We start from the raw sequence: 15474 nt of genomic DNA on the forward strand, positions 1-15474 counted from the left end.
ACTGGTGGAGCGCTCTAATATGATCAATTCCCATACCTCACACTGGAGCTCATTACACACGCACCCAGGGACACGTGTTTAATATATCAAAAATCTCAATTATACCACCTAATTGATATCCATATTTGCTTAATTGGTCAATTTCTTTCACCCCCACCCCCTATGCATAAAAGAAGTGTATCACACGAGGTAATACAAAATACAGTACTTTTTCCTTTTTTCTCTCTCTTTTTTTTTGGCAATTTGAATGAACAATTTCTCTCTTTTAGTTCTGATATTTTTTCCCAGATTGGAAAAGATAATAAATGCATTCTCATCAGCTTAAGCTCAGACTGACTGTGAAATTAAACCAATCACCAAAGCAATTACAGCAGGGGAGGAGAGGGTCAGATCAATAGCAGCCCATTATGAATAGCCGATAAAGAGAGAGAAAACACCCAGGAATCAGGGAATCCCTGAATGTCCGACTGAGTGATTGTTAAGCAGAGGATTCTACACCAGAACATTAAAAGGCATCAACGCCTCCATGCAAACAATGGACAGGTTTTTTTTTTTATTTTTATTTTTTTTTTTTTTACCTTCTGTTTAAGTAGAGTTGTTTTATTGAAGTATTTTGCAATTTTTACTAATGCACTATCCTTATTATGTCAGAGGTTCTCTTTATCTTTTTTTTAATTCCAGAAACACTTGCTATAAAGCCTATAAGATGTACTCATATATATTTATATAAGTATAAAGAGAATGAGACAGGTAACATTTACAGTAAGGTTTACTTTGTTAACCATATTTAACCGTATTAATTAACATGAATTATCAGTTTACTATACTTCTAGCATTTATTAATCTTTATTAATACTAATCTCAACATTTACTAATGCATTCTAAGATCAAGAGTCACATCAATCAAGCATAAGTTAAAGGGATAGTTTGCTCAAACGTATGCCTTTTTCCCTTTTCTTTCACACACACACACACACACACACACACAGATTTATTTATTTATTTACAGTAGTGTGCATTAAGTATTTAGAAGAATGCAGTGCATCCAGTGGTCCAAAGTGCATCGCTGGTTACATCACAGCTACCTTTCTGCAAGAATAACTTCTTGTAAGGTTTGCCATGAAGCACTGTAGAATAACATGAACATCTTTTCTCCTCTATGGCCTTATCCAGCGAACAATGACCCAGGCCAAGGCCCTCTACACTGGCTTTCATCTCCTCTGTGAGATTCACCCACCAGTATTGATTCCTTATTGACCTGAAATGTTCTCCGCTTCAGCCTGCACTCTTTTTCTCAGCAAAACCCTTCAGCTGAATGTAAGAAACACAAGTTTAAGGGATTGATTTTCTTCCTTTTTTCTTTCTTTCTTTCTTTCTTTTCTTTCTTTCTTTCTTTCTGATTTTATGACTAAGCGATTTATCTTTCTTTCTTTTTTTCTTTCTTTCTTATTTTCTTTCTTATTTTCTTTCTTTCTTTCTTTCTTTCTTTCTTTCTTTCTTTCTTTCTTTCTTTCTTTCTTTATGTCTTTGTGACAGTATAGATAAGATTACATATGTGTTGATTTCAATAAGACAGTATTCATGTGTGTGTAAAAATGGTTCTGGTAATATCACGATTGTAACTGAAAGCCAAGTCCTTTTTTATACAAAAAAGTATAGTATGATGTTTTTCTTTCAATCTATTGACATTTTTAGCCTAAATACCATATTAAACTCAAACTATTACTTTATCTACACTGGTGTAAGCAGATCCATATTGATCCAGAGAAATATTCGGACTGTCAAGATGTCCTCTTGAACTCTTCACCGTATCTGACATTTGACATTTTGACATTTTCTAATTAATTTTGACTGCAGGTCAAGGTCAGTGAGTGGCTGCCCTTTGCCTCCTAGTTTATCCATGTATTTCTAAGATACCCAAGACAAGGTCACAGTGATGGAAAACAACTGTCTTACAGATTGGTATCACATGCAAATAGAGTGTAATAGAAATGAGATAATTATTCATTCCTTTCAACTAATTAGATCCAAGTCACACTGGACCAGCGGATCTGGAGAGCTTCTATCCGTCTGCCCTCTGGAGCTAAATGAAAGAAAGAACTAAAAAAGAAATCAACTCGAGGGGGGAATTCTCTCAGGGTCTTTCAGGTCTCTGTACTTTTATTTGTTTATTCGTTTGTTGACTTATCTATTCATTTCATTACTATTGTTTTCCCTTTTTCTATTTTTCCTTTATTTCCCAGTTGAGGTTTAAGTTTTAAATGGTTTCAACTATTCTTTTGATCTCATTTAGAAAAAGAATAAACAAGGAAATAAAAGCCCTTGAAGTTATTTTAACAATAACACATTCTCTTTTTACGCCTGCCATCATATCCGCACAGTTACATTTGTATGTTAAGAGGGCCAGTTAACTACACGTGCATTTCGGCATATCGCACGCGTTTGGTCTTTTGTGTTTGTTTGTAAAACTAACACGTAACACACGTTCAGCTCCACTTTTCTACTTCCTCGTTTAGATACAGTCCTTGAAATAGAATATGTCATTTCCTTTTTTTCTGCTTTGATGAAGACGTACTGTGTAAATAGGGTTTGACTGTCTTAGTAATCATTTCCATTGAGTGCAGGGTGCTCTGGATAAATAGGTCCTAATTTGTGAGAGGTGTGCAGGCTGAGCTGACAGAGGCTGCCAGCGCATATTACCAGGCCTATTCTTAGCAGAAGGGAGGAGAAACGTCTGTCTGATCTCTGGCGCTCGCTTCACAGAGCACTGGAACCGCAACCTCCCTTTAAAAGTTGCGGCCTTAGTTAAAATCCACCATTACCAGGCAAATGGTCATTGACCTGGGACTTATTGGGCTTAGAAAAAATCTGTGAAAATCCAAAATCAAGTCAAATTGGCCTAATTGAAGAAAGAAATAATTAAGGAACTCACCTAAACAAGATCAAGACATATTTTTTGTTTTGGGATTTGCAGTAGCTTAATGTTTACGTGGTTTTTAACAAGTTGAGCCTTGGTGCCTATGTGGGAAATGTGTGGTCAAGTCTGGTCCTGTCATCTATGCGTTAATACAAATTTGTTTTAGCTGACATTTTTTTTAGTTTACAAAAAAAAAAAAAAATGTACAAAAATATTGCAGGTTTGTCAATTCAACCCCATCACAATTTAATTTACATTAACAATGACAATATGCAAATTATTAATTTCTAAAACCAATATAGAAAAAAAACATCCAGGTCACAGCGCTGTCAAATGTGCCGATATTTGAATGCTGGCACTACCGCTGGATAGTAAAGGGCCCTGATACACAACGCTGAATAATGGAAGCGATTGTGATTACAGCACAATGATAAGATCAGTTAAAGCAGCGATAACACAGATTTCTCTTCGTCGTTTTTATGACATTTTCATTTAGTCTCTTAATCCACGTCCTATGGGCAGTAATTAAAGCACGTGCTCGGTGAGCTCTTTCCTGGAGTGAGGGAGTATTACATTCTGACCTTTCCAGATAAGGATCCACACACAGGATTTTTAGAGCCGTTCTTCAAGTGGTGCTTCTGAAGATGCCAAAATTGATTTATTCCCATTACCGGGGTGCTACTTTTGGTGTGCGCAGTGTTTAGAGAGACACTATTCTCTGGTAATTTACACATCTCCTGGTTTTTATAGGTCACACATAGCATTTGTTTTCACATTTGTATTTTGCCTTTTGTTATCCGTATATCAAAGTACTGATAATCATTTCTAGAATGAAGGGATGTGTGAGACAATACAATTCAAAAGTTGACGGTCAGTAAGAACTTTTGGTCACACTTTATTTTAGGGTCCAATTAACTATAAACTTTGCCTCAATTAACTCCTTATTTAATGCTTACTTATAATTTATAAGGTAGTTGATAAGTTTAGGGAATTGGGTAGGATTATGGATGTCATGCATTATATGTACTTTATAAGTGCTAATACACAGCCAATATGTTAATAATAGGCATTAATAAGCAGCTAGTTATCAGTGTGAATTGGACCCTATACTAAAGTGTTACCGAACTTTTGATAACATTTCACAATGAGGACTCCTTTGTTTACATTAATACTGACATATACTAACAGTAAATAATATATTTTAAAAGCATGTATTATCCAATGTTAATTTAATCTAATAAACATTAACTATAGTGTTAACAGATACTACATCTGACCTTAAAAATCTGGTCACACTTTATTTTAAAGGATACCTATTATGCCCCTTTTTTACAAGATATTGGTAATATTGGTCTTTGGTGTCCCTAGAATGTGTCTGTCAAGTTTCAGCACGAAATACCAGACAGATCATTTCATCAAGAAGAGGGTGTCGCGTATAAGTCTCTGCATTTCATGCAGTTTCAACAGCCTGTAAAGTCAATATAACTGAGAGCAAGAGTTTAGCCATACATATGGGAAGCCAAATGCACTGAAAGTGGGATGAAACAGCGTGATGTTACAGAGCTTGTGCACTAAACTAGCATTGTAACAGACCAATGGACTGAGCTTGCATTGATCAGTTAAAAAATACTCAATGTACACAAACAAATACAGTTAAAACGCTTAGCACTATAACGACATGACATTCACAAAGGAGCCTGGAGTGATGAAAAATAAAAGTAATCCACAAAAGTGTCCTCAGCAGCTTAAAATTAAGACTCTTATTTTCCATTTTACATCCAAACACAGAGCATCGGGATAGCTACAGCTGTACAGTTTTACCAGTTAAAAGTGGATTTCGCATAGGTGCCCTTTAATCTGTATTTTAACATAATCCAAATGTTGGTAACAGGGTTGCAAAAAATGCAAAGGCATAAAAGGGTAAATTTAAACTATAGACTCATATACGCAAGTATACGCAAGTACAGTATACGCAAATATGACAAAATACGTGATATAAAATTATACGATTTCATTTAATAAACACTTTTCTAACTACCAGAATCGATAAGATCTTCAGATGACTTTGCCATGCAAGAAAATTGTTGATTAAAATTATAGAGGCCGTTTTAGAAGTCATTTCATAGTCATTTCAAGCTCATTTCATAGCTAAACGTCTCTAATGTCCAGGGAAAGCTACATCGCAGGCTGCAGTAGGATGTAGGCCAGACCCTGACTGTGTGTTAATGAGAACACGGGTCTTAGGGCTCGAGAGCTGGCATAGAGGCATAGGCCCTTGACGAGATCCCACCTTGCCCAGTGTCGGCCCTTGGCTCTGGACTAACTAACTATCAGTCACTGGCACACAAGCCTGCAGTGCTGTTCTACAAAAGGAAGGGAGAACAGACGTCCTGTTGGAAGGTCAGCTCCACAATTCAAAGGTATGAGAGGACAAAGCCCTGCTACAGGCCTCACACCGACCGCCTGACCCCGTCAACCTCAAAACCAACCACAGACGCAGAACAGCACATTTATTTACACCGAGCTCTGAAGTGTAAACAAAAACTCCCATGTCATTAATAACACATAGAACTTAAGATAAATGAGCGTGCTTTCAATTTAACCACGAGTGTTGTTCGTCGGTTTTTAATTGAGTTTCCCTTAAATTTCTTTAACAACTGCTCGCTAGACGGTTCCCTCGGGGGAAAACGGGCGATACCTCAGATGTGTGAATTGTTTTGATTTAACAGGATGTGGAACATCAGTCAGATGGTGTGTGTTTTTGTGTCTAACCTCCACTTGAAACGGTGCGGCTTGCGCATAGCTGTGGGCTCGGGTACGGAGCAGAGCTATGAGGAGACCATATGGTAGAAGACACAAGAGTCTCCAGTCAGCATTCCCCTCCGCTACAGCCCTCCACCACCAGAGCACGGATCCACATCAGTGCTCTCACTTTCTCCCTCTCACTCGCTCGCTCAGACACTCTGCTAATTGCATCCTGTGTTTGTCAATCAAAATCTATTTTCCTTTCCTTTTTTCCTTTGCTTTTACCACCTTCTATTAATTCCCCTGTTGCTCAAAAGCTCTTTGTCACTCTTGGCACGTGTGATGAGGGCTGGTTTGTTGCAATGAATTCCATCTGAATGGAATTGGTTCGCAAATGTTGGCCGGGCAGCGTCGAACCCCTTGGAATTCTACACGACGCTCTGTCGAAACGTGAGGGCTTCTGTTGTCACCCAAACCACACATTTCATTTGTATGAGCAAATCACTCAGGAGAAACTGAACTTGCCTTTGGAGCAGGGTCGTGTTAAAGTCGCTCTCCCACTCAGAGCTATTCAAGAAAGTCAAAACAAATTAGCGGAGCATTATAGAGATGATGGAGTTTGTAGAAATAAAACAACTCCCTGATGAACGGGCCTCGATTGTGGTGGATTTCTCATTGTCTTTATAACTCTTTCCAGCTGGAGGAGCATACATTATGTATTGGCGTGAAGATATGCTACTTCGCAGAATGGACAAGAAGATTACAAATCAAAATTATTTACTTTTTTAGGTATTTTTCTGGCAGATAAAGTGTCAAGTAAATAATTCAGCAGACACCCGATATGTTATTGACATATGCTGTTTATATAAAGTATAATAAATTATATAAATATATAAAGTAATATTAAGTTTAGGATCTGTAAAACTGCAATATTGTCAAATGCTATTATACTTTAAAACAATCATTTATTAACTGTCTATTTAGATTAGCTGATGAATAGACAATTCAGTATAACATCATGTATTTGAAATAGATCGTTAAAATAGTCTTTTAACTTTTATTTTTATTTAATAAATACAAGTATTTAAAAATTTAAAAACACTTTACAATAATGTTTCTTTTGTTAACATCATTCAACTACATTGATTAAAATTAACTTTTACAGTTACACTGACTAGCTTCCTATTAGTATGTATAATATTAACATATTGGCTGTTTATTAGTACTTATAAAGCACATATTCTACAACCCTAATCCTAATACCTAAACCTAATAACTGCCTTGTTAACTATTAATAAGACGCAAATTAGGAGTTTACTACGATAGTTACTGGTTTGTTTATAGCGAGAATTGGACCTTAAAATGAAGGCGTTTTTTTTTTTTTTGCAACACACATCAACATAAAACTGAAAATAACCTACATTTTAATAACGAGGAAGAATACTTTAGCCTAAAGTATTTTGGGACAAAATGATAAAAAAATAAATACATTTAACATGCAAGAAAGAAAGAAAGAAAGAAAGAAAGACGTGATGTAAGGTAACGGTAATGTAACATGTTAAGTACAAAAACAGAGGAGTAATTTGAGAAATGTTTAGAATTATATATTATAAGTTTTTTTTTTTTTGTGTGTGTATGTGTGTGTTTTTTTTTTTTTTTTTTTTTTTTACAATTTAAATTAATGCTGTATCTTTTCCTGTAGGATTATGAGGATGTTTAGGACACAGATCAATAATATTTAGCAATTAAGTTACACTTAATTATTTATAAATACATGCAAGTAACCCTAAACCAGTCTCTTAACCCTATAACCCTAACCATACAGTAAGTACATGTACTTAATTAATACTGCTCCTACTGTATATGTTTATATTTCTTGTAATTATGCAATGTTGTTATTGCAATTACAATTAATTAAACATTATATTGTTTAATGGTTGAATAAACAGTAAATGAAAAGGTCAGGAAAAAAAACATTCTAAAGAGGTTAGAAACATTTGTTGTATCTTAAAATTTTTAGCTACTTTAATTCCTATTTGCTTTTTATTGAACATATCTAAAAGCCACTGACAACAAAGTATACTCCATTTGTATAAATGCGTCAAATGAAAGTGTCTGTACCCACATCTCCACATGACAGGCTGAATGTGGATGTCCATCTCTACAAGGATGCACATTGGGATAACCCATGAGCCTTTGACATTTAGGTGTTTAGGTGTATATGAGTTATTAAAAGAATCATTTGGCACACTCTTTCTCACTTTCTCCCTCTGTTCTCACACTCACAGTTACATGCAGTGCAGCCGCTGAAGCAGAAAATATTGCTGTCTAGATATTTGTCCTGGGGCTGATAGAGAGGGCATTGTCTTGGGACTCACTCAGGCCTCTGAGCTCATAGTTGTGCATGGCAGCTGCAAAAGTGTGCTTTGTTATGTGTCTAAGGATTGGGGTTCAAGACCTTGCTTTTTCTTGAAATACTAGGCAGATCAGAGGCACACATGTTCCTAGGGGAGCAGGGGTCGACGCTTCTCTGTCCAATTTTTCTCCATTATTTATTTATTTTGATTCCCATGCATTGTATCTCTTGTTCCCGCAGCTTGATTTTCCAGGCCAGACCCCGAGACTGCCCTGCAGAATACGGGGCCCCAGGGGCTTTCCTCTCTCCTATTGTTCTCATTATCCAAAACACAGTATTTAACCTACAAACATTTAAAGTAAAACTGGGAACAGCTGTCACATTAGAGGGAGACAGCGCTGGCAGTAATAACCAAAATACTGTAATTGAAGCCGTGATGTTATGCGAGCATGGACAGAATAAACAATAGACTTACTTTTGTTTGTTGTCCCTGGCTGTTAAACAGTAGTGAGTTTTCCCTCAAGATAACTAGCGCCGTTATTTCATTCAATGGTGTGCTGAGGTATGTGCTACAGGAAGTGAGGCTCGTGTCTGTCTGTTAGCATCGATGAAGATGCTGTGTGGGCACTGCCGGAGTAGACGGCTCTTTTTCTCTCACGCCGCCACCCTATCCCTCTCTCCCTGTCGCTTTCTGTCTTTCTTACTCTGCAGGCCTCTAAACTGTAGCAGAGGGTAAGTGTCATATTCTGCTGAAGTGTTTAGCCGAGGAGAATGTTAGCATGAGGTGTGGCATCTGGCAGCAGATGCGCCCAGAGAATGCCGCAATTCTCCCTATTTAAATATGTATTTAGAATAAATGAGCATTAAAATAACGTAACAATAATTTATATTTTAGTTTTAACCCAAAAACTAATTTAACATCAGGTGACGTTGGTCACGTTGTTCAGAATATGCATTTTGTAGTTTACGCGATACAGTGCTGCATTTGAGAGATGAAGAGCTCTGGTACGAAACTGTGAAACTACGGTTCGACAAAACAAAAAAAAAAGTTAAGATAGCTTGGTTTTTATATCACCTTTGCGCTTGTTAATTGGGTTGGGTTTGGTGTAAGGGACACTATATAAACACTATAATTTTGCACCGGAATTTTGAATTCTGAACAGCCAAAATACGTACCTCAGTCAGCACAATAAAAATGTGGTAGTGTACCTACGTAATAAAAAACATGCCACAGTCACATATTGAACCGTCTGATTTTAGTGTCACTCTCTGGACATTTCATTTTAAAACTGCCTCGAAACGTGGGGTATGGTACATAATAACGATGATGCAGAAATGTATTTAGAGGCACGTATTTCCAATAAGCTTGGGTTAAAATAATTAAATAAAAATAGATTGTTTATCAAAATAACAAAACTTAAAGTTTGTATGATTTCTCTTTATAATCGCATTCCTCCTTGAATAACTTGAAGGGTCTTCAGATATGAGAAGTGTGTGTGTAATATATTTATATATTTACACCTAAATAAATCTCACAGGATTTATGTTTTTCTGCAGCCTGATGCTACAGTAAGTGAGCCACTGAGCTCAGCTTAGCATTCATTGACTTCACCAACACTTGCTGTCCATTTGCAGTGGCAGCCTGAAGAAATATGGCCTCTTAATTTGTTGAATCATGATGCGTTGTAGTAGCTGTGATTGCCACCAAAGTGAAACAGTGAGATTATTAGCCATCCCGCAATGAAATTTATTATGATCTACAGTGCTCAGTGTCTGAAGAGACCATTCCACCTCAGCGGGGAAGCAACAACACCGCTCTTATTAGTCATACTTCACTAGCTGTCAACAGCCACAAAGGCGACTCATGATTAAAAATGAATATGCCGCTTGTTCAGGATGGTCTTGTGTTTTTCGTCACGAGTTAAATGTTGGGTTATTTGTGCACTTTATTGATGGAGCAGTTTTGAGGAAAGACGCAGGTTTGAAATGTCTGTTAATTTTCATATTGCAGAGAGAAAAGAGACAGGTGATAACACCAAATAAATCAGCGAGTGAACCGAATTCTCCATTTCATAATTCTGTGGAAAATATGGTGAATGAAACCCCGATTACAGAGGAAATTGAAGCCCTTTGTTCTTAAGCATTCACTTCTTCGGATATTTCCCTGGATGGAGTCGGAGATTTGCTGGGCCGGAGTTACCCAGATGAGACAAACAGGAATTAAAACGCCATATGCTTGGAAACGCTACCTCTGCGCTGCTCAAATGCCTCTGCAATTTCTATCAGTTTAAAGAGGGAAATCTTCAGAGCACCTCAACCATTTATTTATATATTTTCATCCTGCTCATTTGTTTATTTGTTCCGGCTTACTCTGTCATGTTCATCGGTTTTGTGGAGATAGCTCGGCCTTGCTTTAGAAGCGTGATGACATTCGTTGTAAAAATGCACAAAAAATGTCTATGTTTTGACCAAAATTAATCTCCATCAAGGGTCCTAAGAGAGTCAGCCCCTCACAATGAGTTCATACTAACGGTTTTCAGTGGGGTTAGACGGCTAGGAGCATGGGAGCTCCTTCTTTGATTTGTAAAGCCGATGAGATGTTTCTTATTTGGAAGCCCGGCTCAATCTCAATCTAGCGGTGCATTAGAGGTGCTGTTCCCCTATGCCCCACCTAGCTCAGTTAATTGTGTGTTTTCAACCCGCTGTCGGAGGCTAATTTAACTATAGATTGAAATGAAACAGCCCTGGCCTCACATTTTCTGGCAATCAAGACTCCAATTTGACTGTGTTTTCTCAGCAGACATTAATGATTCCAAAGCTAATACTCATTGTTTGAGGTGACATAGCAGCCCTGGCATTTACTTAACCTTTTGTCATATGTACAAGTCTGAGTCAATGCAGAATCTACTCTTAATTAATATCTTTTCTTCTCTCTGCCAACATTCATTTCTTGAATATTCAGGGACAGTCAAAGTAGACAAAGGTGTATAATTCAAAGATAAAGAATGCCAAGAACATTTGATTTAATCCCCCCAAGAGGATAAACTAGTTTCTTTTTCATATGTGTATATATATATATATATATATATATATATATATATATATATATATATATTAGATTTCTCAGTCATAATTAACATCCGGAGCAGCTACTTAACATTAACAAATAACAGCTCGGGTCACCTTGAACCTTAATCTGATGCTCTGAACCAAATCAACAATGCAAATTATGATTTTCTTTAATTAAATGCAATCTGTCATTCACTATGTCATTGTAGTAATTGTAAACTAAATCTAAGAATATTAAAAGTGTTTTTGTTAATTTAAATAAAGCTGAAAAAAAATGTCAGAGGACTAAAAGTAGTACTACATTTACTACTTAAACTGGAAGGAAAAAGCTATGTAAAATATATAAATAAATAATAATAATAAAATGACTATTTAAATGAAAAGTTCAGATGCAAAAGCCTCTAAATGCAATCTGAAATGTTCCTCTAAAATGAGCATTTTTTTTATCAGGCTCCTATGTTTAGGTTCAGTAATTTTCCTCTAATGGCTATGTATGGGTCCTACATGCATACATACATACACACACATGCAGTTGAACTAGTTAGCTGGAACACATAATGGCACTGAAAATGTTCCGATCTCTAAAGGATTGCTATTGGAATCACATTCATAATTATTTTTTTCTGCATGCTACTGATGATAAACCAATGGAAGCTGTGCATAAAAAGTCTGCCAGTGATGTAATAACGTAGTATAAACAAAGACTGAAGCACTGACAGTGTAGCAGAAATCTCTGAAGACATAAAGTGCTTTCATTCTCGTTCCTTTTGCAAAGGCCTTGTTTATACAAACCTGATACTTCCTTCTTTCATTAGAACCATTTTTATGACAATAAAGCAAATACAGAATATCCTATGTTCACCCTTTCTCTCTATCTCTCTCTCTCTCTCTCTACTCCTTAATTCACCTTCTCCTTCTAGATAGGCCCCTCTGTGTACATTATCCAACATACACACGGCGTGCAAGTTGCACGGGTGTTTGAAAAGTGTGACAGAAATAATTTATTATTCTGCGATATTCAGAACAAATAAGGTTATGAGGCAGCAAAGCAAGCACAGGGCCTTGAGCTCAGAGGCTATTTGATTTGTCACAGGCCTGTTTTATGTCTCTCTCTCTCTCTCTCTCTCTCTCTCTCTCTCTCTCTTGCTATTCCTCTCCATGAAGGTTCCCAGCTGAACTTGGCTGAGGTCAGTGTCCGGTCAAGTGGAGTCGGGCCTGTGCGTCTGTGGGGGTGCAGATGAAGTGGTCAGCGGTGTGACAGTTAGCAGGGATTCTGACAGCCCCAGCTCCAGTGTGGATTAGAGGTGAGGAGAGCAGACAGAGAGAGAGGGAGGTGGTGTGTGTGTGTGTGTGTGTGTGTGTGTAGGGCTCTGAAGCATGGAGCTAACATGGACTAACAAGGACTAGTCTTCCAGTGAAGGGAATTCTGACTCATTTCTGTGAATCTTTGTCATTGCTTGTTTCAATTAACCAATAAAAAAAAAGAAAAAAAAAAGATGCATTGACTATATTTCATCTGTACATCACCACATGGTCCCTTGCATCTTTGTTGTAGGATTTTACATACTCAAAAAATGTCCTAAAAGCCCATGTAGACACAATTTTTTCCACTAACATTTTAATAAAATTAATAATACTAACATTAAGTTACATCATGGTGCAATTATTTTGTTTTAGTAAATAGCAATTAATTTAAACAAATTACAACTTTTATGGAATAAACAATGAAGTCTTTGTGTCAAAGACTGAAGGCATTAAAGGGAAATTTCCTCACCCTCAAGCCATCCAAGATGTAGTTGAGTTTGTTTTTTTTGATCAGAACGGATTTAGCATTCCATCACTTGTAAATTCTTTGCAGTGAATGGGTGCTGTCAGAATTAGAGTTAAACAGCTGAAAAAAACAACAACTCAGGCTCGTGAAAATCCGTGCCTCTATATACATTTCTGCAACACCGTAACTACGTACCTTACTGCACGTTTCGCACAAACTTCAAAGTGATACGTCCAGAGCGTGGTGCTAAAACACATGACCATGGCAAAGTTTTTATTACTCTGGTACAGGAACATATTGCTGCATTTTTATTACGCTGCTTGAGGTACATATTGCGGCTGTTCAGAATTTAAAAAATCTGGGGAGTGTCACTAAAGGTTAATGCTCTCATTTTGGAAATATCCCCTAAACCAAACAAATCCCTAAACCTGTAACAAATACAACAGTGATATAAAATTGTTGATGCAGCTGTGCTATTTAAACTCATGTGGATTTGAGCCTTTATTTTGAACCTTAGTTTAACGATGAATATAGCTCTTCAACACTCAAATGCAATGACATATTGCGAAATCTTCTGAGCTAACCTACTGAATTAGAAAACTCTGAATATGTGACGACAACATTCAAAAGTATCAGTTTTCAAATCGCATGATCATGATCAGTCTCACATGATCCTTCAGAAATCATTCAGTAAATAGATTTGATGCGTGTTATTGAATTTCTTATCATCAATGTTTAAACTATTGCGCTGCTGAAAGGGATCATATGATGTTGCTAAAAAAAATTAGATTATTTTGTGTATATGGTGAAATGAAATGTCAAAAAAACACATTATGTTCCTCCTCTTTTTTCCCCCGCCTTTATGAAACAAGTTGATTTTTACGAAGCTCATCGTTCTGAAAAGAGAGGTGTACACTGATTGGCCAGCTATCCAGTGTGATTGGCCAAATTCCTCAAGCGTGTGATGGAAATGTTACGCCCCTTACCATACTGTGATGCCCTGTCCTGGTGCAAAACTAATAAAACCCATTATACACAAGGCATGTGTAGCATACAGTGGGAACATAATTACTGATTATAATGAATAATCGCATCGCATCGCACCGTGTAAACATAAAACCATGTCTGTAAACAAGAAACGCTTCTCTACACTGCTCAAATCTCACTTTTGAATCATAATTTGCAAATTCTTTAAATATAAAAAGGTACTTACAAGCTGTGAGTCAGCATTTTTTGTCAAAACACCGGCATTTTGGCATGATATATTTTCCAGGATTTATATATAATTTAAAAGAAAAGCATTTAATTGAAATGTAATTTCAGTAGCCATATATTTGCTGTGATTTTTGGTTTATTTATCTATCTTTTGTATATCTAATTTATCTATCTGTTTAATGAGTCTTTGCTAAATAAAGGTAAGAACAATTTAGAAATGAATTGCTTTATAAACCAATTCCTTGAAAAACAACAACAACAACAACAAAACAGACTCAAAACACAACTTGTTCATGAAACAGACATCACTATAGCCCCGGCTTCATGAATATGCTCAGTTTTGCTCTGTGAGGTGTAGCAGAGCCCGAGTCAGAGCATTGATACATGCTCCAGCGTGTGTAATCTCACATAAGGCCATCAGAGATTAAAATGGCGGGATAATTACGGCGGCACGGGAGATTCCCGCTGTGTTTGCATACACGCGTGGGATTTGTAAGCTGTGCATTAGCCGCACGGTGTGGGACACCACTGAGAAGGTAATTTAAGGAGAAAATTCCACCGGATTCTCTCTCCCGATATCATTACCAGCCGTATATGCTCTATCACGTCCGTGCGTAGCTAACCCCGCGCTGTAGATGAACACCATAGCAATTAATTGTTCTGGGCTTGGTTTTATAGCTCGTTCGTTGACCGAAGCTCAGGGAACGGTTTGTTCTAGCCATTGGTATCTAAATTAAATTGTCTTTATCTCCTGCCAGTGAAAAAGGGGAAAAGGGGGGGAAATTAATTTGTTAGATCAAAAAAAAAATATTTAATTTTTCAACACATCAAACAAACTTTTATTCAGTCAGGGTGGACTGCAGCGGCCCTTTTTTCTTAATTAAGAAAGCATTCTATTATTAAACCAGATGAAAAGAAACATCAATTCAAACAGTACAGTCATGTTCGACTACTACTAATCTTTTGGTAATTATTTTTTAATTGAATCTTTTGAACACAAAAGCCCTGAGCAGATGCTTGTATTACTTGAATTCCTCATCACACCAAGTGCTATATGTGCAAAGATGATGCTCTTCCGTGTGAGAGCAAAGGGAAAGGAGTTGAAGAAAAAGAAAAGGGGAATTAAAAACTAGAGGATGGAGAGCGGGGGGAGAGACAAGACCCGTGGCACCCTGAAGAGTTGGAAACTTCTGCATAAACGAAAAGCTCAGCAGCGAAACTTCTTTAGATGATCGCAGACATGCACAATGGTGTGCGCACGGGGCCACGTTGCTGTTTTGCTGATACGTGCGTTATTTTTAAAAGATGAAGAGGTCGAGGTGGTATGAATTCAAGCGCAGATATTTCTGTGATTTTTACCTCAAGTATCCCTTCTTCCAGCCTTAAAAAAAGACCTGGACA

General features: G+C 37.0%; 1 long non-coding RNA gene across 2 annotated transcripts in view; it reads left to right on the forward strand.

The window, feature by feature from the left end:
• The window catches only part of LOC127970631 (uncharacterized), a 350476-nt gene that overhangs the window by 211397 nt on the left and 123605 nt on the right, over positions 1–15474 (forward strand). For both annotated transcript variants that reach the window (XR_008156642.1, XR_008156643.1), the window contains exon 6: positions 12252–12391. This is a non-coding gene — a long non-coding RNA (uncharacterized LOC127970631). The remainder of the gene's footprint in view (positions 1–12251; positions 12392–15474) is intronic.

Source organism: Carassius gibelio, chromosome B13, assembly GCF_023724105.1.
Source record: "Carassius gibelio isolate Cgi1373 ecotype wild population from Czech Republic chromosome B13, carGib1.2-hapl.c, whole genome shotgun sequence".
NCBI lineage: Eukaryota > Metazoa > Chordata > Actinopteri > Cypriniformes > Cyprinidae > Carassius > Carassius gibelio.